This window comes from Triticum aestivum, chromosome 7D (assembly GCF_018294505.1).
Source record: "Triticum aestivum cultivar Chinese Spring chromosome 7D, IWGSC CS RefSeq v2.1, whole genome shotgun sequence".
NCBI lineage: Eukaryota > Viridiplantae > Streptophyta > Magnoliopsida > Poales > Poaceae > Triticum > Triticum aestivum.
In genome coordinates, this window is record NC_057814.1 from 245,452,667 (window position 1) to 245,476,194 (window position 23,528).

The window sequence follows — 23,528 nt, forward strand, 5'->3', positions numbered from 1 at the left end:
CAGCAAGGGCGAGTGCCCGCCTGAGGTCACCCCCAAGAAGAAGAAGCAGCTGCGCTGTGCAGGACCTCAGGAGGGTGGTGTCGTGCCTGGAACCTTGTCAGGATCAGCGCCCGCGCCAGGGGCGCCTCCCTCCATCGCATAGGAAGGCGCGCCCGACGCCCTTCTCGGGCAGGGCTCAGGGGCTCTCTTCTGGAGGGCCTCGGACCTTGCCAACATCACGAGGGAGGCGCTCGGACACCACCTGGAGGCGTGCTTCGCGGCACGTTTCCCTCAGGAGAACACAGGGCGAGGAGCGCCCACCGCTCAGGAGTTCATCACCAAGACCACTCAGGAACTGCAAGACGCAAGGGCCATGCGCGGCGACCACCGCTCGCGAGGCGCAGCCCCCCATCCCGGCGAGGATGCCGGGCTGCGTGTCTGCATCAACGTCCCAGGGCTCAACAGGGCCGCATCTCTGGAGATCTGCTGGCCTTCGCGTGTGGGCCGCTGTGAGGGTCCACCGCACAGCTACATTCACATGCCTTTTGGCCTGCCGAGCGTGTCATCCACCTATCGGCGCAACTTGCGGCGCGCCCTGGCGGCTCAGGAGGCCAGGCACCACGCTGTGCTGACGGAGATGGAGACGGTCCTCAAGGAACCACCTGGACTCCCAGAGCCTCCCGAGGCTCAGGGCCCCGGTGGCTCATGAGGGGCGACCCCTTCGCCGCGTACCTTCAGCTACCCCGACATCTCTTCATCGACAGAGCCAGGTGACATTTTCCAAGTTTATTTAGCTGGGAGCGCCCCTCGGACTGCATCATTCCCAGGCCGCGTGGGTCCGTCCCTGTGGCATGTATCCCTTTTCTTATGTCTTTAGCTTACCTTGCTAGGGGCACCCCTCGGGCTGCATCAACCCCAAGCCACTTGGGCCGGACCCAGTGGCATGTATCTTCCCTGCATTTACCTAAGCTAGTTTGCTTTCCATGCCTAACCTGCATGTGGCTATCACTTGCTTGACTCTCGCCTCACACGGGGGCTGCTCACGCTGGCACGGCGCTTGCGCACGGGTCCGTCCCTGCAACATCGACAAATCTGAGCGGCCGAGCTCTGGCTTGCGGCGCGCCCCGCGCACGTCACCTCACCAGGCCCTCAGTGCCTTCGCCTCCTCGCGAAGCGACCGGGCGGACCGACAACCATAATGGTAAACCGTGCTTCTCCTCGTGCTGGCTCGCAGGAATCTCATGAGAATGACAGCAGGCGGCACCGTGAGCTCCCTCTTCTCCCGTGCAATCCGCTTGCGCGTTAAAAGGGGGCTCCTGAGCATCGCGACTCAGGAGCTCCTACTGGCTCTCTAGCCCTCACCCCCTGGCCTTGACCATGGCACACGACCTGGCATACCAGTGGCGGCTGAGCTCGCTCGAGGGTCGGGACCTGAGGACGTAGAGCATAAAGGAGAGCATGGAGAAGAGGAGGAGGTTCGCATGGGCCTGGCCTAGCTACGCACTAACGCGGCGCATCACAAGGAGTCGACTCCAGACCGCCAAGATAAGTCTCACGCCAAGATCGGCTAATCGTTGGAGCCTAGGGGTCATGCTCGCCGCAGCCCTGTCGCGGCAACGTCGCCTCCCTTTCTTACCTTACCATGGCTGCTTGAGCGCTAAAGGGGACCTCCTGAGCATCGCGCCTCAGGGGCTCTTACTGGACCTCGGGCCGCTCACCTCCTGGCCTTGACCACGGCACGCGACTTGGCATACCAGCGACGGCTGCAACTTGCCTGGGGACCGGGGCCTGTCAGCGTAGAGCAACAAGCCGCCGCGAGGTTGGAAAGGGGGGACTGAGCCTAAACAGGACATGCATTCGCAATTCTTCATAACAAGGATAGTATCAACAAAAGATATTACAGGCCCTTTACACACCCCCGCGGGGTACTTCTTGATTCCTTGCAGGGAACAAAAGATGAGAACTTAAGGGAATCCTATCTACACCTTCCCGTGGCCGACGCCATCGTCAACAGTGGGCCACGGGAGGCCGGTGCGAACCCCATCCAGATCAGCGGCGGCGGCTGGACGCTGCAGCCCTGCTCCGGGCGCGGCGAGAACTGGGGGGCACGTAGCTATCGTCGCTCGTCTCTGGGGTCTTGTAGAGCTTAGGAGAACCTCTGGACGCCCAAGAGTCGCTGCTGCTGGAGGTGCCGCAGGCCGGGCGCGCCTCATCCTGGCGCTCCCCTCCAGGGCAGCACTCCAGGCGGCGGCCCTCCGCATCGAAGACCTTGAAGAACAGCATGGAGGCACCGTCGTAATCAAAGTGGATCGTGAGGGCGCCCTCAGCACGGCAAACCCGCGCAACCTCGCCCCAGCCGCGGGTCATGAAGATCTTTCCGGAGGAGACCACTTCAACCTCTGCTCCGGTCGCCGGGGCGTCGCAGTCGGCATGCTGCAACCAGAGCTCGAGGGGTCGCCTAGGCGGCATCACGTCAGAGAAGAACCGCGGGAAGTGGGTCCAGGTTCTTGGGGGCATCGCCGCCCAGAGCACGAGCTCGCGAGAGGAGTCAGCAACGTGGATTCCAGTGGCGACGGTGCGTGTCGCCATGGCGTGGCGGCCGCGGACACGGCGCGGGTGGCGCCGCTCGTTGCCCCTTCCTCCTGAGCCCTCAGCTTGGGCGTACAAGGGCAGCGGATACCCTGGAGGCGGCCGTTCGCACCAGGGCCTCGTCACTTCCGCCCTCACGACAATGTCGCGACGTTGGGCTGGCCTCTTCTTCGGTGGAAGCGGTCCTGGCTCATTGTGGGGAGCCTTTCCTTTCTCCTTGGTGGAGAACCTGGCACCCGGCAGCGATCCTGGGCGGCCTCGGCATCCTTCAGCACCACTTCGCGAGCAGCCGCGGCTTGGGCGACGGCCTGCTTCTCCTTCTCGGAGGTCGCCGCGGCCTGGCTCAGCATCGCTCGAACAGACACGTCAGAATGAAGCCAACCAGAGACCAACTCCAGGCGCCCGGCTACCAGGTGGGAGTCCGTGCCCTGGAGATCTTCTCACAGCTGGGCCATCTCCAAAAGAGCGTGCTCCAAGACATCAGGGGAGGCAGAAGGACCTGGAGTCAGCGGCGCAGCAGGAGGAGGAAGAGGCGACGTCGTCACCAGGGCCTTGTAGACCAGGGGCTCCTGAGCTTTGGGGACCTCAGCAGCCGAGCCGGACACCAGCACTTTCGGAGCCAGCGGGGCCATGGGGGCTGACTCCTCCCGAGGATGCTCCTCCAGGCCTCACGAGGACGACCGGGTCGGGGAGGTGCGAGTGCCGTCGCTTCCCTTCTCCATGGAGGGGGGTGCTATCGGCGTTCTGGGAACGGGGATCCCCAGACTTGCCTGCCTGCGGGCCACGGCGTGGCTGTGCTAGCAGGCCTGTACGACCCATCTTCATCAACAAGGCATTCAAGACCCTCGCGAGGGGCCAAGCCTCACGAGGCGGACGACACAAGACCTCCTCGGGAGCGGCCTCACCAGGTTGGCTCGCGAGGAGCGGAGATATCAAGGTGGGGCAAACCTCGCGAGGTTCTCATGACGTGAGCCATGACGATCAAGATCAGTCGGGTGCCAGGCGGGCGCCAACGCGCGTTGTGTCCTTGTTTCCCCTTTTGTGCTAGGGAAGCAAGCGCAGGCGTAGAGTACCGAGGCGTCAAGCAAAGGTTTCCATATCAGTGCAACGAGACCAAGACCAGCCGGACGGCAAGACGGAGGTCACCATGGAGCCCAAGGCGGCATCACCACCAGAGCCTTTTGCAGGCGAAGACCACTTTTGTCAGGATAAGCTGTACTAGCTGTCCCCTTTCAAATTGGCTATTGTTGGCTCCCTTCCCGCTCAATATTTGGGGAGAGGACCAGGGCCTATATAAGTAGAACTAGCCACCACCGTAGAGGGCATCTAGTTCACAACTCATTCGGAGGCAACTGAGCCTGAGCTGACCGAATCCACGCACACAAGTTCGCCAAGCACAAGAACACCTCAACCTCAGGAGGCTGTTCTTCCCCTTGTACTGTTCATCATCAGCCCAAGAGGCAATCCACCACCACCACACTGGAGTAGGGTATTACACCACAACGGTGGCCCGAACCAGTATAAACCTTGTGTCCCTTGGGTTGTGAGTTCGTCGAGTTCGTCCGCGAGATCTTTGAGAGCTAGGGCATGGATCGGTAGGAGGAGAACTTCGCGCGCACCCCAGAGTTCGAACCTTAAGGGTTTTGCCGGAACCCGTGATCTGACAGGTGCAGCTGCCGCAGACGGTTCGGTCCCGGGCAGGGTCGCCGCATCCTCCTTCCTCTTCTTTGCCACAGGCGGCGGCCTAACCAACCAACGATGAACATCAAGAAGAAGCAGCATAAGCAAGAACAAGGCAGAGCACGGACACTTACTGGTCCACCGTGGTGTATTCCACCCTCCGCTTGCTGAGCTTGAAGCCTAAGAGCCTCGAAGCTTGAGGCGCGGGCGCGCGGGCTCCAAGAGCAGAAGACGGAGCAGCGGAGGGGCCAGAAGCAGCCCGAAGCGGCGTCGAAGCGGGAGCAACGTCTCGGGAGACCAACGCCGACCTGCCCGTCGTCGGGATTACGGGCGGCTCCTCCTTCTCCCGGCGGACGTCGGCCTCGTCATCGTCTGGCAGGGTGCGGAGGATGTCGGCCTTGCTCAAGTGGGAGGTCTCCCCCATCCCCTCAGGAGTCACCTCCGAGTCGTGTTCCTCGTCTTCCTCCTCTTCCCCCTCCCTGCAGGAATCGCCTGAAGACACGTCCACCGGCGTTGTCGCCTCCGGGACCATAATGGGCGCCGGCGGCACCAGGCCGCGCCCGTTGAAGGTGGGCATGGCGGCCACAACCTGCGCCCCGTCCTTGCGAAGAAACAAGGGAACGATGGTGCTCGGTGGATACTCCTGGTCGTCCCCAACCAAGAGATGGAGAGCCACGACCAGCTCCTCGTCAGTCAAGGCCACCAGACTTAGGCGAAGCTTGTCTTCTTCGCCCCCAAGCGTCCATAGGTGGCGTGAGCACGCTTAGAGCGGAGCCACCCGCTGCCTCAGGAACTCCCTTAGGAGTACGGCCCCCGTCAGCTTCGCCGCCCTCGCGTTGCCTGGCTTTAGGTCGGCGTTCATCCTCTCCAGCGCCAATGTCGCTCGGGCGTCAGTAAGCTTCGCGCGGGACCAGCCCGCATTGGACTAGGGCATCTCCGTCAGCAGCACCAACCGTGGGTGGACGCACTTGGCATCCATCATGATCCACTTGCTCCTGAAGCTGTCGGCCTTCTTCCCGGCCTTTGAGATTGCGTTGGCCTTGTCGGCCGCGACAAAATTGGCACACCCTAAGGTGTGGCCATCGTTGACTCGGAGGAAGAAGAAGTGGCGCAGCAGAGCCACAGATGGCATCACCCCAACATACGCCTCGCAGTAGAAGGCGAAGATCGACAAGAGAAGAATGGAGTTGGGAATGGAGATGAAGGGCCTGCAACTTGTAATGACGGATGACGGCATAGAAGAAGCCGGAGAAGGGGGGAACTAGGCCTGCGACGACGACGCTCATGAAGAAGGGATAGAAGGTACTCCCCTCAGCTTCCGGCACGGCGGAGCCAGCCCGGAGATCGGTCTCCCCCTTCTCGTTGCTCTCCCCCGCCGTCAGCAGGCGAGTGGCAGCGAGATTCTTCTCCGAGACGTTGGGCGCGTCCAGAGCTGGTTCGAACCAAGAAGGCGGTGCAGCAGGCTTGACCATGTGGGGCGCCATTGGTCGCTGAGGGGGAAGGATTGAAGCAGATCTGGAGGTTTCGGAAGCAGGGAGCGAGAAAGGGGATCTGGAGCAAGGTGAAAGGAAGCAATGAAGGTAAGCGTTGCCTACGCCAGCCTTTAGACAGTCGGGCAGTTGCCGAGGCAACATGGGGAAGTGGAGACGCCCATGTCCAATCAACCGCCACGCGTCGACCAAGGCCGCAGGTTGTTGGGGCCCGCGGCGCTCCACACTTGCCCTTTGGCTTCGCCTCGAAGCCAAGTCCGAGTGCTCCTTGGGCCCGGGGCTACTGTCGGCGTTCTGGGAATGGGGGTCCCCAGACTTGCCTGCCCACGGCCCACGGCGTGGCTCTGCAAGCGGGCCCGTACGGCCCATCTTCACCAGCAAGCACTCAAGACCCTCGCGAGGGGCCAAGCCTCGCGAGGCGGATGACACAAGACCTCCTCAGGAGCGGCTTCACCAGGCTGGCTCGCGAGGGGCAGAGAGATCAAGGCAAGGGTTTCCTCGCGAGGTTCCCGTGACGCAAGCCATGACGACCAAGGCCAGGCGGGCACCAGCGATCGCAGCGTCCTCGTTTCCTCTTTGGTGCTAAGGAGGCAAGCGCAGGCGAGGCGTACCGAGGCATCAGGCAAAGGTTTCAATATCGGTGCAACGAGACCAAGACCAGCAGGACGGCAGGACGGAGGTCGCCGTGGAGCCCAAGACGGCGTCATCACTAGAGCCTTTGGCAGGCGAAGACCACCTTTAGTGAGGATAGCTTGTACTAGCTGTCCCCTTTCAAATTGGCCATTATGGCATCCCTTCCCGCTCAATATTTGGGAAGAGGACCAGGGCCTCTATAAATAGGACTAGCCACCACAGTAGGAAGGGGGATCGAGAACCAATCCACACACACTCACCAAGCACAAGAACACCTCTCCTCAGGAGGCTGTTCTTCCCTTGTACTGTTCATCCTCAGCCCGAGAGGCAATCCACCACCACCACATCGGTGGCCTGAACCAGTATAAATATTGTGTCCCTTGTGCTGTGAGTTCGTCGAGCTAGCCTTTGAGATCGCGGAGAGGGTGAGGGCGTGATTAGTTAGGGAGAGATCTTCGTGCGCACCCCAGTGTTCAAACCTCAAGGGTTTTGCCGGAACCCGAAATCCGACAGTCTTCTCCTGGTCCTTAACTGCCATCTGGATCTGATGATAACCAGAATAAGCATCTAAAAAACTCAAACGCTCATGACCCGCCATAGCATCAATGATCTGCTCGATACGGGGAAGAGCAAAAGGATCAGCCAGACATGCCCGTTTAAGGTCCATGTAATCCACACACATGCGCCAAGTGCCGTTTTTCTTAAGGACCAACACCAGGTTAGCCAACCATTCAGGATGAAAAACTTCAACAATAAACCTGCCGCCGAGAGCCGAGCCACTTCTTCACCAATGGCCTTGCACCTCTCTTCATTAAAGCGACGAAGGGATTGCTTGACCGGTTTAAACTTTGGATCAACATTGAGAGTGTGCTCAGCGAGTTCCCTCGGTACACCTGGCATGTCCGAAGGTTTCCATGCAAAGATGTCCCGGTTCTCACGGATGAACTCGATGAGCGCGCTATCCTATTTCAGATCCATATTGGCGCTGATACAGAACTGTTTGGATGAATGGCAAGGCACAAAATTGACCTGCTTGGTGTCGTCTGCCGACTTAAACTTCAACAAAGGATCATGCTATGTGGTTGGCTTCTTCAAGGGGGTCAGATCCGCCGGGTCAACATTATCTTTGTAGAGCTTCAACTCCTCTGTTGCACAAACAGACTCAGCATAGGCAGCATCACCCTCTGCACACTCCAAAGCTATCTTCCTGTCACCATGCACCGTGATGGTACCCTTATGACCCGGCATTTTAAGCTGTAAATAAACATAACAAGGTCGTGCCATAAATTTGGCATAAGCCGGCCATCCAAACAGGGCATGATAAGGGCTCTTGATCTTGACCACCTCAAAAGTCAATGTTTCAGCCCTATAATCATGCTCATTGCCAAAAGCCACTTCCAAGGCTATCTTTCTCACCGGATACGCCGACTTACCAAGCACCACCCCATGAAAAACAGTAGAAGACGACTTAAGATCTTTGCCAGTCAAATTCATACGGCTAAAAGTATCATAGTAAAGGATATTGATACTGCTGCCTCTGTCCATAAGCACCTTTGTGAACTTGTATCCTCCAACCTGAGGAGCAACCACCAAAGTCAGTTGACCCGGGTTGTCAACACGAGGCGGGTGATCCTCACGGCTCCATACAATAGGCTGCTCAGACCACCGCAAGTACCGAGGGACTACCAGCTCAACCGCACTCACCGCCCGCTTATGGATCTTCTGGTCTCGCTTGCATAAACTCGTGGTAAAAACATGATATTGACCACTATTCAGCTGCTTTGGATTACTTTGATAGCCGAACTGCTGCTGCTGATTACCTTGACTAGGTTGCTGATTGAAACTGCCTTGATTGCCTTGGCCCTGAAATCCAGAGTTTGAACCGCCACCTCCAAAGCTGGGCCCGTGAGAGCCGGATCCTGACCCGCCATGCGGGTCGTGATTGTCCTGATAAAAACCGGAATTTCTATACTCCATGATGAAGCAATCTTTCCATAAATGGGTGGCCGGCTTATCTTGAGAACCATGCTTTGGGCAAGGCAGATTCATTATCGCCTCAAGGTTGAATTTTGGCCTGCCAAACCGGGGCACTGATGATTTCCCCTTATGACGCTGACTGTTACCCTGTGTGTTGGTATTAGCCACAACGTCTGAACTGCCGTTGGTTTGCTTACGCTTACCGTTGTTACCTTGACCCGCTGTATTGTGCTGCTGTCCCTTGGTATTACCGTTCTTCTTCCCCTTGCCAGCCTTCTCTTCATTAGACTCAGGGTCTTTAGTATTATAAGAATCGGCGTATTTAATGAGGGCTGCCATGAGCTCTCCCATATCATTGTAGTGGCGCTTAACACTACAAAAAAATACACTTCCGTGATGATACGTGTTTGTCATAGTAGGTCACGTTTTCTGTCATGCATGTACATCCATTTTAAGTTTATGATAGAATCAAGATAGTCATACCTGTGCTGTTGTAGAAGTGTTCCATGACATTACCAAAATTATCATCACGGAAGTGTCCACTTCCATGACGATAAATCACGCGTCATGGAAGTGCTTTCGTCAAGGGTGACCGACACGTGGCATCCACCGTAATGGGTCGCCGTTAAGCTATCGGGTCCAGTTTTGGATCCGATAAACCGCTAACAGCCCGAACCAATGAGGATTTTCCACGTGTAAAATTCTCATTGGCCGGAGGAAACACGTGTTGGCTCACCGTTGGGACAGATGTCATCCATTCATTGGACAAGAGGCGCCTATGATACGTCGACACATGGCATGACCCAATAGAGGCCCATTCCGATGAAAAGGCCGGCCCGTTTGACTTGGTCAAAAGGTAACGGGCTGGCCCACGAAAAGCCTGTTAACGGCCTGTCCGTATATAGCCCATTTACGGCCCGCTAACTCACGACCTGTTACGGCCTATCGGAATTAAGCCTGGTAGCTTCATCTGGGCAGTCCAATATGATTCCAGCCCGTTGTAACTTCCGGCCCATGTATGGCCCATGATGTCTTTCGGCCCATACGAGGCCATTTGTAACTCTTGGCCCATTAACGGCCCGTGGTGAATCTGGCCCGCAATGAACAGTGTACCCCTTTATACCCATTAACGGCCCATTATTCCATTGGGCCGTTTCCAACCCGTGTTATCTTTCGGCCTTCTCAGGGCCCATTTATTCTTGGGCTCATTTCCAGCATTCGGTTACTTACGGCCCGTTATTGGCCTTTTCTGCTTGTGGGCCAAATTCAGCCCGCGGTTACAATCGGCCCGTTTTTGGCCCGTTAATCCGTTCGGCCATTTTCATAGCGTCAAATAGGTCCGATTAACGACGACCCATTATTGTCGGCCAATGAACGGACGATTCCAAATCTAGCCCGTTTACGGCCCATAATGCGGTCTGTTATTGGCCCATGTTTGGCCTATCGATCATACGGCACGTAGAAGGCCTATTGATGCTACGGCCCATAGAAGGCCCATTGTTTCTATGGCCCTTAGAAGGCCCATTGTTTCTACGGCCCGTAGGAGGCCCATGGTAACTACAGTAAATATGTAGCCCATGGTTATTGTGGCCTAGTTTTAAAAAATAGGTTATTGCGGCCACTAGAAAACCGCGAAAAAAGAACTGCACTGACTACAAGCAAACAAATAAACAAGACAACAAGGAAATAAATAAGCAAGCAACTTACACTAGGCTATCACAGCTATTACACATATTACATCCACTGGGCATCAAAGTTCGCGACCAGTGCAAATATAGGGAACAAAGCAGCATATCATATACACTGGTTGTCAAAGTTGGCGACCAGTGCAAATAAATGCCGTAGCAAAACAAGTCCAGAACTGAAACCACTTTAGAAGAGCTCAAGAAACAATATCCTGGGTACCCATAATGCTGGCAAGATGCTTAGCAAGCTTATTAACTTTCTCTTGTTTGGTGCTTAAATCCTCCAGCACTTGCTGTTGCACCAGAAAGTATGCATCTGAATTATGCAGGGACTTCCTCAGTCCTTCAGCTTCCTGTCACATAACGTCTGATCGATGTCTTTCAACTTGAAGTTGAGATGCAAGAAGCTGAACTGATTCAGGCAGCAAGTTTGAAGAGCTGGTGCCAGCAATAGTAGCCAGTAACTCGAACACTACATCAAGACAGGACTTTGGGGTTGTCTCAGGGTCTTCAATATAGTTTATATCAGCTTTCTTGGAGACCAACATGGATGTCTCACTATCTTGAACCTTATCTGCATTACTTCCTTTAACATTGCATAACGGGGTACTCTTCTCCAATATTTTATCCGCGTTCTAAAAGAGAAACAAACAAACACATCACAGGTTTACAATGTAGTATATGAAACTCATTTTGGGAAACCAGTTCAGTAGTAAGGTGGACAGGATAACATCATGAAACAAACATATATCTATCTAGTATGGTAACTGTATGGTCTATATCATTCTAGTTTATGTTGCCAAATCAAGATAGATACAGTTTGAATCATATCTATTTAAGACAAAGCAGCATAGACAGAATATAAGTGTGGAAACTACACAACAATAACAACACTTGTAATGTGCATGGCATGAGAACATAACTATTTATTCAATTGAAACTGAAATCAACATAGAGCAAGTTACAACAACAAACACGTTAAAGAAACATGTTTAAAACATACCTGTTGCGCCATTGGAGTTTCAATTGCATCCTTCAAATTTGAAATTAGTTGGTATGAGTAAATACAGTGATGCAAGAGCAAAGTAGTATGAACCATAGCTACGGAACCTGACCTGAGAACAATTCTTCTTCTGCTTTAAGCATTGACTTGGGGTTCGGAGTGGTGGTCCTCGTGCTTTGGGCACTGCAGTTGCCTTACTAACTGCTCGTGTTTGGGTGCTCTTTGGTGGAGACGGTGCTGTGTCAACTGGAACTGGGTTACTATCTACTGGGGTTGGGGTTAGAAGGGTTTAGCTGGTTCTCTGTCCAACTGGGTAGGGGTACAATCTGCGTGAGTCTGGGTTATGTGTGGTGGGGCTGGTTCTTGGGAAAGTACAACCGTGGTTCTATCTGCATCGACAGGTAGCACGATCTTTTCTGAAGACCGTGTTTTTACTCCCACAGGTACTGCCATCACCCCCTCCAATTGAAATGGCTAATAAACAAGAAAAGTAATTGAATGTACAAAAATTGTAAGATAAACAGGTGCAATGGATAGTAGGGAAGAAAACAGGGCATGAAATAATTCACATTTATGTTGTCTAACCAAACAGAATAGCAGGACATAATTTCACGTATATGACGGCTAATTAAACAGGATAGCATGACACAATTTCACATGTATGATGGCTAACTAAACAGGATAGAATGACATACTTCAAAATATGATGACTATGTAAACATGATGACATGATATAACTATACGATGTGTCTATTAAAGTGGTTGGGATGCCATAAATCACAAACATGCCGTCGATGGAAACATGATGGCATGATATAATTCACGGATAGAATGACATAATTCAAAATATGATGACTATGTAAACAGGATGAGATGATATAACTATATTATGTCTTTAGAAATGGGTTGGCATGCCATAATTCAGATACATGCTGTCTATGTAAACATCTTGGCATGATATAATTCAAATATATGATTTATATACTAAGCAAGTGAGCAGAGGGAAATCGCATATATGATGTGTCAACTAAGGAGATGGCATTCAATATTGTGTATATGATGTAAAAACTAAGCATTGCAATACAACATGTGCATGATATGAGTAATATAACCCTGCCAAGTTTTAGCACACACCTTAGGGGGATAATAGGACTGGTCATCTGCCTCTGAATCCTCCTCTGAAGAGCTATCTGTAACCAGCAAGATATCTGCTTCAGCAGGTAGCATTGTCTGCCCTTAAGACATTGTTTTCACTCCAGATTTCTCCATCACCAATTCAAATGGCTGATGCACAGGAAGAGCAGTTGAATATACAAACATTGTCGACAAGTGCAACGAGAAATACAAAAAAAGGATGGCATGATATAATTCACGTATATGACGCTTGGCTAAACAACATGGCATTGCATAATTCACATATATAATGCCTTGCAACAAGATAGCATTGCCTAATTCACATATATAATGTCTTGCAACAAGATGGCATCGCATAATTCACATATATGGTAATTAGACACTAAACAGGTGGCATTCACACAAAGCATGTCTAAACTAAGCAAATGACATAGCAATGCAAGATACCATACTCACGATACGAGCAACATAACCCTGCCAAGTTAGAGCATGCACCTCGGGGGGGGGGGGAATAGGACTGGTCATCTGTCTCTGAATCCTCCTTTGAGGAGCTATCCGTAACCAGCATGACATGCGCTTCGTCAGATAGCATTGTCTGCTCCGAAGACCTTGTTTCCACTTCAGATTTTTCCATGACCGTGCCGAATGGCTGATGCACAGGAAGAGTAATTGAATGTACTAAAATTGTTGACAAATTTAACACGTAACAAAAATGATGGAATGATATAATTCACATATAAGATGACTGGCTAACCAGGGTGGCATTGCAAATTTCACATATATGATGCCTGGCTAAACAAGATGTCATTGCATGATTCACATATACAATAAAGAAACTAAACAGATGGCATTGACACAAAGCATGTCTAAACTAAGAAGATGACATATTTGATGTATACAGTAAGCAATGCAAGGCACGATATGCATGATATTACCAACATCAACATGCCAAGTTAGAGCGAAGACCTCAGGGGGTAAATAGGAGTGGTCTTCTCCTTCTGAATCCCCCTCGGAACAGTTATCTTCCTCTTGATTACGATCCGAAATGGGTGGAGGGTGGCTGCCTTTGCGCCCACCATGGAGCGACGTCTGCATGAAATTTTATTGCCACGCAAGGCTCGTCTCTTTTTCTCTACATGTTCAGTTCCATTGTGTACAATAACTGACATGCATAGGAATAAAACATAGTGATATTATGTAAGGAGTGCATGCACAAATCCAGAGTGATGGTAGCAAACTGTGGATAGACCCAAAACCAATGATAGCAGGCAGATAATAGCTTTAGTTAAAAAATACAGATAATGGCTCCTTTAATGTTTGTTTGCACCCAACATGAAACTCATAGTAGACACCCGAGATTAACCAGATAGTAGACATATAGTACTGATTGCTGCCCCAATATGTACCCCACAACCATTCAAAAACTCAAGTTTCAGCATTAGTTTGGACCTAACTCGGAGTCTAATAGGTGAACACGATGATAAAGTAGCATGTCATCATATTAAGCGATGCATAACGTAAGCAGACACGGAAGAGTGCGACCTCTCTTGCGGACCCATGTAGTCCTCGAGGTCATCTGCTCAGTTGATGATGCTAATGCAGTTGTCGTGGCTGCCAGCGGCGGGGAAGAAGATCTGAGGCGGCGAAAGACAGTCTGGAGAGCGGATCCCTGTTGTGGTGAACCCTTCCGTCGTTGGAGCGGCTAAGATGGGGTGGAACACAACGCAGCAGGAGCAGGACAAACCACACAAGGTTTTCTTTCACACATATCTGTAACAGAAGTAATTGTGTAAGGGCTTGTTTGAATTTGACGATTCTAACAATGCAGGGATAGGAAATAGACAGGTATAGGATAGGAATGCACGTGCAAAACAGAGAATTTAAAAACACATGATTTCTACCAATCTGGGTGTTTGATTCACAAGAATTGGAAGATCACAGGATTCAAAGAAGCATGGTGAGATTAAGTCAAACCACAAGAAAATGTACGGTTATAATGCTATTATGCTACTATCTCTTAGTCTGGTGCTTCATGAATAGGAATTTGAAAAGGAGGACAAGTGGAAATTAAAATTCCTCTGGTTTTTCTTTCAAGGAGACACTAAAGGAAGAAATCCTACAGTTTTCCTTTGCTCCATTCCTTTGAACAAAATTCATGAATAGTACCATAGGAAATATTCCAATTCCTATGTTTTTACTTCACTTTTCCTTTCAAGCACTGGCAATTCTAGTAGGCAGGCTTGAGCAAGGAAAAACCTACACTCAAAAAATGTTTTTATGCTACTTCTATTACTTTGGACCCAGGCCACTGCCCTACTAGCACAACTCCCAGGCTCATCGACAAATGCACAGCTCAAACGCGCAGAGATAAATAATGATGGCGTTCAAGAGAGTCCATCACGGATAGCTAAGTTGCCTGGTACCTCACTGCTTGTCATATAGTAGGATAAAATAATTGTATTTCATGTTACTACGTGTGCTCAGTGGACAATATATATAACATGTAGAGTAAAAAAAAGATGCAACAAGTGTACTATCGGGGGTTGGGTGCGACATATGCCAATGGATGGCTTATCATGGTGGGAGCGAGTAGAACGTCGCCGGTGCCTGGAAGCGGGATGAGGCGTAGACACGAACGCCGGCGCACTTTACCCAGGTTCGGGGCTCTCCTAGGAGATAACACCCCTAGTCCTGCTCCGCGGGGTCTCCGCATGATCACTAAGGCACTAGTGGATACAATGGTGCTCCTTGAGCTGTATGCTAGAGGTAGAAAAAGGCAGGCACACTCTCTCCTTCCTCTAGGTATGAGTCTAGTTCTAACAGGTTGGGAACGCTTTGCATGGGTGCCCTGGGGGGTTTATATAGGCCTACCCCCAAGGGGTACAATGGTAATCTAGCCGGGTGTAGGACCCGGGCGTCAGTGTATCTGGTCGCCGGCTTCTCCGCCGACAGCTGGGGCCCGCCAGGTGACTGGTCTGGTACGGAGCCGATACGCCGTTCCCGCCGCTCGCGGGTCTTGCCAGCTGCTGATTACTGTAGCCGTGATGCTAATGACGTAGGCTTGGTCAGGGGAGCGTGGCTACAGTCCCGCCGCCTGGTGGGAGATTACTGTAACCACACCGTGTCCCATTTGGTTAACGGTGCGTGGGCCCCGAGGGAGGAATGGGTCGCCTGCTGGAAGCCGGCCTCCCTCAGGCCCGACTGGTCAGGCCTCCGCCGTCTTCCGGGCTCTCGCTGCCTTGTAGGGCCCGCCGCCTGCAGGCCGTACCGACAGGCCGTCGTGGGAACAGGGCTTCGCCTGTCAGGAATGACGTCAAGGGTGGAGTGGCAACAGCGCCGCGCCGTGCGGAGATCTCCGCATGTACAGGGCACTCTGGCCGCGCCTCACCCTGGACGTGGGGGCGATGGGCTACACTGTAGCCACACCCGGTCTTGTCTTCTTAATGGGGGCGCAGACTTTGAGGGCGTCATGGGCCGACTGCTAGGAGCCGGCCACTTTGGAGGCCGCCTGCAAGGAGTCGGCCCATCTTGGTGCCGCCTTGTGGAGCTTAGCCGCCTTCTGGCAGCCGGCCATTCGGCCAGCCGGCCATCAGAAGGCGACGCTTCATCTTGATGTCTTGAGGGGCGCAGCCAGCCCTGATGTCTCGAAAGGTTCAGGGACTCGGGTTAGGCTACCCGTGGCCCATTATTCCGACAGTAGTCCCCGAAGCTGGTGAGGCGCCGCAGCTGAGGAGCTGAGGAGCCTCAACAGTTTCCTCCTTCGGGTGCTCAGGAGCGAAGCTTCATCTGACTCCTAGCTAGCCGCCTGGTGGGAGTCAGCCACGTCCAGTCGGATTTGTCTGAAACTTCGAACGCAACGGCGGGAACTAGGTGGCGTGCTAGTGAAGCCTTCAAGCCCGCCACCCGTCGCGGGTACTGTCGGTGTCAAAACCGGCGGATCTCGGGTAGGGTGTCCCGAACTGTGCGTCTAGGATCGATGGTAACAGGAGACGGGGGACACGATGTTTACTCAGGTTCGGGCCCTCTCTATGGAGGTAATACCCTACTTCCTGCTTGATTGATCTTGATGAATATGAGTATTACTGTTGGGGAACGTAGTAATTTCAAAAAAAATCCTACGCACACGCAAGAACATGGTGATGCATAGCAACGAGAGGGGAGAGTGTTGTCCACGTACCCTCGTAGACCGATAGCGGAAGCGTTAACACAACGCGGTTGATGTAGTCGTACGTCTTCACGATCCGACCGATCAAGTACCGAACGCATGGCACCTCCGAGTTCAGCACACGTTCAGCTCGATGATGTCCCTCGAACTCCGATCCAGCCGAGTGTTGAGGGAGAGTTTCGTCAGCACGACGGCGTGGTGACGATGATGATGTTCTACCGACGCAGGGCTTCGCCTAAGCTCCGCAACGATATTATCGAGGTGTAATATGGTGGAGGGGGGCACCGCACACGGCTAAAATATCGTATATCAATTTTGTGTCTATGGGGTGCCCCCCTGCCCCCGTATATAAAGGAGCAAGGGGAAGGCGGCCGGCCAAGGGGAGAGGCGCGCCAAGGGGGAGTCCTACTCCCACCGGGAGTAGGACTCCTCCTTTCCTTGTTGGAGTAGGAAAAGCGAAGGGAGAAGGAGAAAGAAGGAAGGGGCGCGCCCCCTCCCTAGTCCAATTCGGACTAGTCCATGGGGAGGGGTGCGGCCTCCCTTTGGGGCCTTTCTCTCCTTTCCCGTATGGCCCATTAAGGCCCAATACGAATTCCCGTAACTCTCCGGTACTCCGAAAAATACTCGAATCACTCGGAACCTTTCCGAAGTCCGAATATAGTCGTCCAATATATCGATCTTTATGTCTCGGCCATTTCGAGACTCCTCGTCATGTCCCCGATTTCATCCGGGACTCCGAACTCCTTCGGTACATCAAAACACATAAACTCATAATATAACCGTCATCATAACGTTAAGCGTGCGGACCCTACGGGTTCGAGAACTATGTAGACATGACCGAGACACCTCTCCGGTCAATAACCAATAGCAGAACCTGGATGCTCATATTGGCTCCCACATATTCTACGAGATCTTTAACGGTCAGACCGCATAACAACATACGTTGTTCCCTTTGTCATCGGCATGTTACTTGCCCGTGATTCGATCGTCGGTATCTCAATACCTAGTTCAATCTCGTTACCGGCAAGTCTCTTTACTCGTTCCATAATACATCATCCCACAACTAACTGATTAGTTACAATGCTTGCAAGGCTTATAGTGATGTGCATTACCGAGTGGGCCCAGAGATACCACTCTGACAATCAGAGTGACAAATCCTAATCTCGAAATACGCCAACCCAACAAGTATCTTTGGAGACACCTGTAGAGCACCTTTATAATCACCCAGTTACGTTGTGACGTTTGGTAGCACACAAAGTGTTCCTCCGGTAAATGGGAGTTGCATAATCTCATAGTCATAGGAACATGTATAAGTCATGAAGAAAGCAATATCAACATACTGAACGATCGAGTGCTAAGCTAACAGAATGGGTCAAGTCAATCACGTCATTCTCCTAATGAGGTGATCCCGTTAATGAAATGACAACTCATGTCTATGGCTAGGAAACATAACCATCTTTGATTAACGAGCTAGTCAAGTAGAGGTATACTAGTGACACTCTGTTTGTCTATGTATTCACACATGTATTATGTTTCTGGTTAATACAATTCCAGCATGAATAATAAACATTTATCATGATATAAGGAAATAAATAATACTTTATTATTGCCTCTAGGGCATATTTCCTTCAATTACAAGAGTTGATCTACCACGAGATCATAATAGCTAAACCCTAGAAGTCTAGCCTATGTGAATATGGTAATGAGTATATCTCCTTTCCAGACTAACCCCTCCGGTTTATATAGACACCGGGGGGAATCTAGGGTTTACATGGAGTCGGTTACATAAGAAGGAATCTTCATAGTTGGTCGCCAAGCTTGCCCTCCACGCCAAGTAGAGTCCAATCCGGTTACGGCGCAGTCTTCGGCCTTCATGTCTTCACAGCCCATCAGTCCGGCCCATGGATAACAGGCTGGACACCCGAGGACCCCTTAGTCCAGGACTCCCTCAGTAGCCCCTGAACCTGGCTTTCAATGACGAGGGGTCCGGCGTGCAGATTATCTTAGGCATTGCAAGGCGGGTTCCCCTTTTTCCGAACTCCAAGATAGTCTTCGGATGCGATGATTGTATCCGGATCTGTTACACACACCATACACAACCGCAGAGAGAATATAATATTTGCACAAATCTGATCTGTTGATAGCTTTTTTCCAACACGACATCGCGTCTACCCGGTCATAATTTCGAACCGTTTTTCTTCTGCCATCCCACGTTTCGAGACGCGGTTGCTATCGACACGTCTTGTCAAAACAGAGATTGTGTCCCCTTATTGCGGGATTCTCATCAATGCGGGCATGGGTAACTCAACCGTGCCGTTTATACAGCCCTTGGGAACAGGCGAATCCTAAGGCGAGTGAGGAGGCGTTTAATATTTGCTGCCTTTATAAGGGGATAAGGATTCCCCCTTCCTCTTCTCACGCTCTCTCTCCGTCTCCGCCTTTCCGATCTCAAGCTCCAGCGCCCAAGTTCTCATCTCCTTTCCACTCAAGCAAGCATGTCCGGGTCCGGTGGTCAGGGCAAGTGGATGGTCTCCTCCGTCAAGGAGGAGGACATTACTGAGCTCCGGGCAGACAGATATTTGGCGAAGGAAATCGCCCATCGTCTACCGGCCAAGGGACAAGTCGTCCCCATGCCGGAGCCCACAGAGAGGGTAGTATTCATTGCCCATTTCTTCCGCGGGCTAGGGTTTCCACTCCACCATTTCGTCCACGGGCTGATGTATTATTACGGGATAGATTTCCATGATCTGTCCCCGAATTCCTTCCTCAACATTTTGGCGTTTATCGTCGTGTGTGAGGCCTACCTCCGCATCCATCCCCACTTCGGGCTGTGGCTCAAAGTCTTCAACGTGAAGTCGAAGGTGGTGGATGGCCAGCACGAGGAGTGCGGAGAAGCCATGGTGAGCAAGCTATCCAACGTCTCCGGGCCCAAAGGCACTTTTGTGGAGACAGTAAAGGAATGGCAGAAGCAGTGGTTCTACATTACAGAACCTCGCGACACCACCTGGGCCGCAACTGCCGAATTCCGCTCCGGCGCTCCCATGCGACTCACCTCCTGGGCGAGAAGAGTCCGGACTGGTGTTCACCTGACGAGCTGATAGCACTGCAGACGCGCGTTCAAAGCATGGTGACCAAGAACGTCAAGCTCGTTGACGTCATCCAGGTGATGCTAGTCCGCTGGATTCTTCCGTGCCAGCGTCGAAGCCGCCCTTTGTGGGAGTTCAATTCGAAGAAGCACCTGACCTTGAAAAGGTTCTTCAAGACTTCTCACGTAGGGGCCTGGAAGTTGCTCTTTAAGGGCAACGAGAAGCCACCGGCCACAGACTCAGACCATGGTCACGATTGTAAACACCCCACCAGCGAGGTAAGTTACTTTTGACGTACCCCCAACTTAAATGTTTCAAGGATGATGTCTGAGATTTTAGTATTACTCCCTCAGGACTGGGTGGAGAGGGCAAAGCGGATCCAGTGTCCGGCTCCACTGCCCGAAGAACCGGTCATCCCACGCCTGGCAAAGATGCTGGTGCCGACGCCCTATACGGCGCCGGAGAAGAAGGCCAAGGGGGCCAAGAGTGGCCCCCGTCGCAAGGGCACTTCGGATGCGATGTCCGAAGATGACGAGGCCCATTCCTCTATCCCTGAGGACAATGATGAGGAAGAGGAGGAGGAGGAGGAAAACAACACTCCTCCCAAGGAGAAGAGGAAGAAGAGGGCGGCCTCGGCACATCCAGAGGTGAAAGCGCCCAAAAATGGGAAGGGCGCCCCAACGGTCAATACCGCGTGGGACGTCGACAGTAGTCCGGAACGACGCCCCCGCACTAAGCCCCCGGCCGCATCGTAAGTGACATGGCTTATTTGTGCGCACATCCAGCCCTTTCTCTTTATTATTTTAACATGGTTAACTACACTATTGCAGTCCAGCCCGTGACCTTATCCAGCGATCCTCATCTGGAGGTTCGTTGGCTCCATCGGAGATGGCGAGCATGTCGCCACCACCTGCCTACTCCCCCGGTGCTAGGGACGACACCGAAGTGCTATCCCGGAGGACCTCTCCGAAGGGAGGAGCCCAGGACATTGTCCGGGAGGTGCCACAAGGCGGGACCTGCACTACCGGACACATGGGGGAGCCAATCCCCATGGACACTGGCGAAGAGGGCCGTATCCAGTTCGGCCCTCAGCCGAATACGATTCCAGAGACCCATATGGCTCTGGAGACGGGCGAGTAGTCCCCTTTGAAGGAGGGGGTGCGCCGCCTCCACCGGTGGCTCCTGTCCATCCAGGAGCGCCGGATGACCTAATGGGGGCGCTAAGAAGTGCCTCCATCATGGACGAGCACCGTATCCTTATGGGTGCGGTGATCGAGAAGGTTCAGTCCGCCAAGAGCGGACTGAATGAAGCCTGCGGCAGCCTATTAACAGTTTTCGAGGTAAGAAAGAGAAAAACCCCGTACAGTCCGTAGCCCCTGAGACGCTGTCCTGTGTTTGGCGAGAACAACCGGACAGGGGATCAATCCTTAATTATAAGAGGCTGACTGAATATGTATCAATAAGCAGGCGTCCTTCTTGGCCGCGACCTCGCATGCTGCCGAGGTCTCCGAACTGAAGCGAAGGCTGGAGCGGACCGAGAACGAGCTCGGCGAGGTTAAGGTTCGGCTCTAGGAGCAGCAAGGTGAGTAACGACCTGCTATATGTTTGGGAAAGGATAAGCGTTGTATATTGACAGCGGTATTGTGATACATGCAGAAGCCGCGACCGAGGTTGAGGCCCTGAGGACGGCCCTGGGTAAGGCCGAGGAGCAGGCTGTCCAGTAGCAAGCCGCCCGTAAGAAGCTAGAGGCCCGGGTCAAACAAGTCCAGCAGGAGCTCCAGGATGCGGTTAACAAATGTGAGACCTTGGAGAATGATGCATTGGCTCAAGGTGCCAAGCTCACCAAGGCTCGTCAGAGCGCGGAGACCGCTCGGAATGAGGCCCAGGCCGCCCTCCAGGAGATCTAGGAGGCCAAGAAGATCACAGCGGGTAAGGCTTTTAAGATGCAAAGCAAGTATGCGGAGAAGTAGTAGCTTTTACTAACCTGGGTTCGGAGTTTCCCAGGGCCTTTTGCCGATCTACCACACAGTGTATCGGACGCCGTGGAGTTCTATGAAGCCGAAGGAGGGGGTTCCACGGAGAAGCTCTTCTGGTTGCAATGTGTGGTGTCAGGGCATCCCGTGTCCTTCACCGAGCAGCTGAAACAGCTGGTGGAGCTGCACAAGGTGGCTGAATTAGCCATGAAGGATTTGACAATCCGGCTATGGCCAGCCGAAGCTATGCCTGGCAGCTACTTCGGACTCGTGAGGCGGATGGTGAATGCCTGTCCTCGGCTGGACGTTATCAAGCGCTCCGTCTGTATTGAAGGTGCCCGTATGGCCTTCGCTCGCTGCAAGATGTGGTGGGCGAAGATGAACGCTGTTGAAGTTGCCAGCGGGACGCCGGAAGGCAAGGAGCACCGCACCCCCGACCGATATTTCGCGGATGTTGTAGAGGGGTCTCGACTTGTAGCGGCGCAATGTTTGCAGGACATTGCATTTGCATAAATGTATTCATGTTGCCTTTGCCTTGTATTATGGGAACAAAGCCGGTTTTTGTAAAGTAATGTTATTATGCTTTGAATTGTTTCCTCCTGTGCGGCCGTGTTGCATGTAATCTGAGGGTTGGCCAGTCGTCGGCTTCTGCCCTCACGTAGATAGTATGGAGGTGTTCGGGATGGAATCTAAACAATCTTGATCTAATTACATGGTCCTTGAAGGAGTTGTTTAGCGCAACGAACAAGGCAATCAGACTGTACGGCTTGAACGCCCTCACATAGCCATAGGAGTTTTATAATAAAGCATGGGCGCAGCCCCTGGTTTAAACCAGAGTACTGTCAGCATCTGAACGGGAAGTGCCGATCTCTCGCATAACGCGGAAAAAAATCTCCAATGATTTGTAACCCTCGAGTAGCTGACCGGCTCTCGCCATATCATGACAGTCAGTTTTCGGCTTTCTCTACTGAGGTGCTCATCGGGTCAAAGCCAGGGTACAATCGCAGTAGTTCTCCCTTTGCTACCCTAGCCGATAGAGCGGAACGTAGGGTAGCAAGCACAGGAGCCGGGCAACCCAACTATTGACCAAAGACATGATTCGGAGCCAATGCATATAATGCTAAATTCGGGGTGCCGAACTTGTATATAAGAAGTGTTCGGACTGTGCTGCCGTACTGTGGGGCGACAGGTAGCCCCTAGAGAATATGAAACGTAAAAGAGTGTCAATGCAGCAAATAAGCAGATCAAAACAAAACGAAGTAAGAAGCGAAAAACACAGAAACTGGGCCTCGAACCATTTTTATTATAACTGAATGGATACGTCAAGGCGTATCTTGTATAGATGGTGCGAAAAGTATCTGGCTATTTAACATGCTGGAATCAGTAGGGCGCAGCGTGCGGGTCCTGAGAAATAAGTATGAATACCATCAAGAAGAACGTATAAAGGTTACCCTACACACCTGTGCTGCTTGCCTCCGTTGTATTGCAGTCCTTCTAAAGGACTTGCTATCAGGCCCGCCGAAAAAGGTGCCTAAAACAAGAAAAAGAAGTAAAAGTATGTGTGTCCGGGATTGGTCTGGCCGAACTGTAGTCCCCGGGTTATCTCGTGCCTCCGTCGATGTCCGTGGAATTTTGAGTGCGTAATTGTGTACGCATGGTACGAATGCTACTACCTCATTGGGGCTAGGACGGAGGCCGAATTGCTAGTCGAGCTCTTGACGAGCCGCGCTGTCCTGTTGCAGTGTAGTCCGGACCGTCTTGATGGTGTCCAGGGGCTCGGCTGTTGGATTATAATGCTGCTTGAGAAGGCCGCTCTGCACTTCTGCTGCTAGGGCGGTGGGTTGCTCCTCTGTTCGGAGGGAGCGTTCTGTGTTGCCATTGACTGTTATAATGCCGCGTGGACCGGGCATCTTGAGCTTGAGATAAGCATAGTGTGGCACTGCGTTAAATCTAGCAAACGCGGTTCGTCCGAGCAGTGCGTGGTAGCTGCTATGGAAGGGGACGATATCGAAGATTAACTCTTCCCTTCGGAAGTTGTCTGGGGAGCCGAAGACCGCCTCTAGCATGATTGAGACCGTACAGTGGGCCTCTACGCCTGGTATGACTCCTTTAAAGGTAGTCTTTGTTGGTTTAA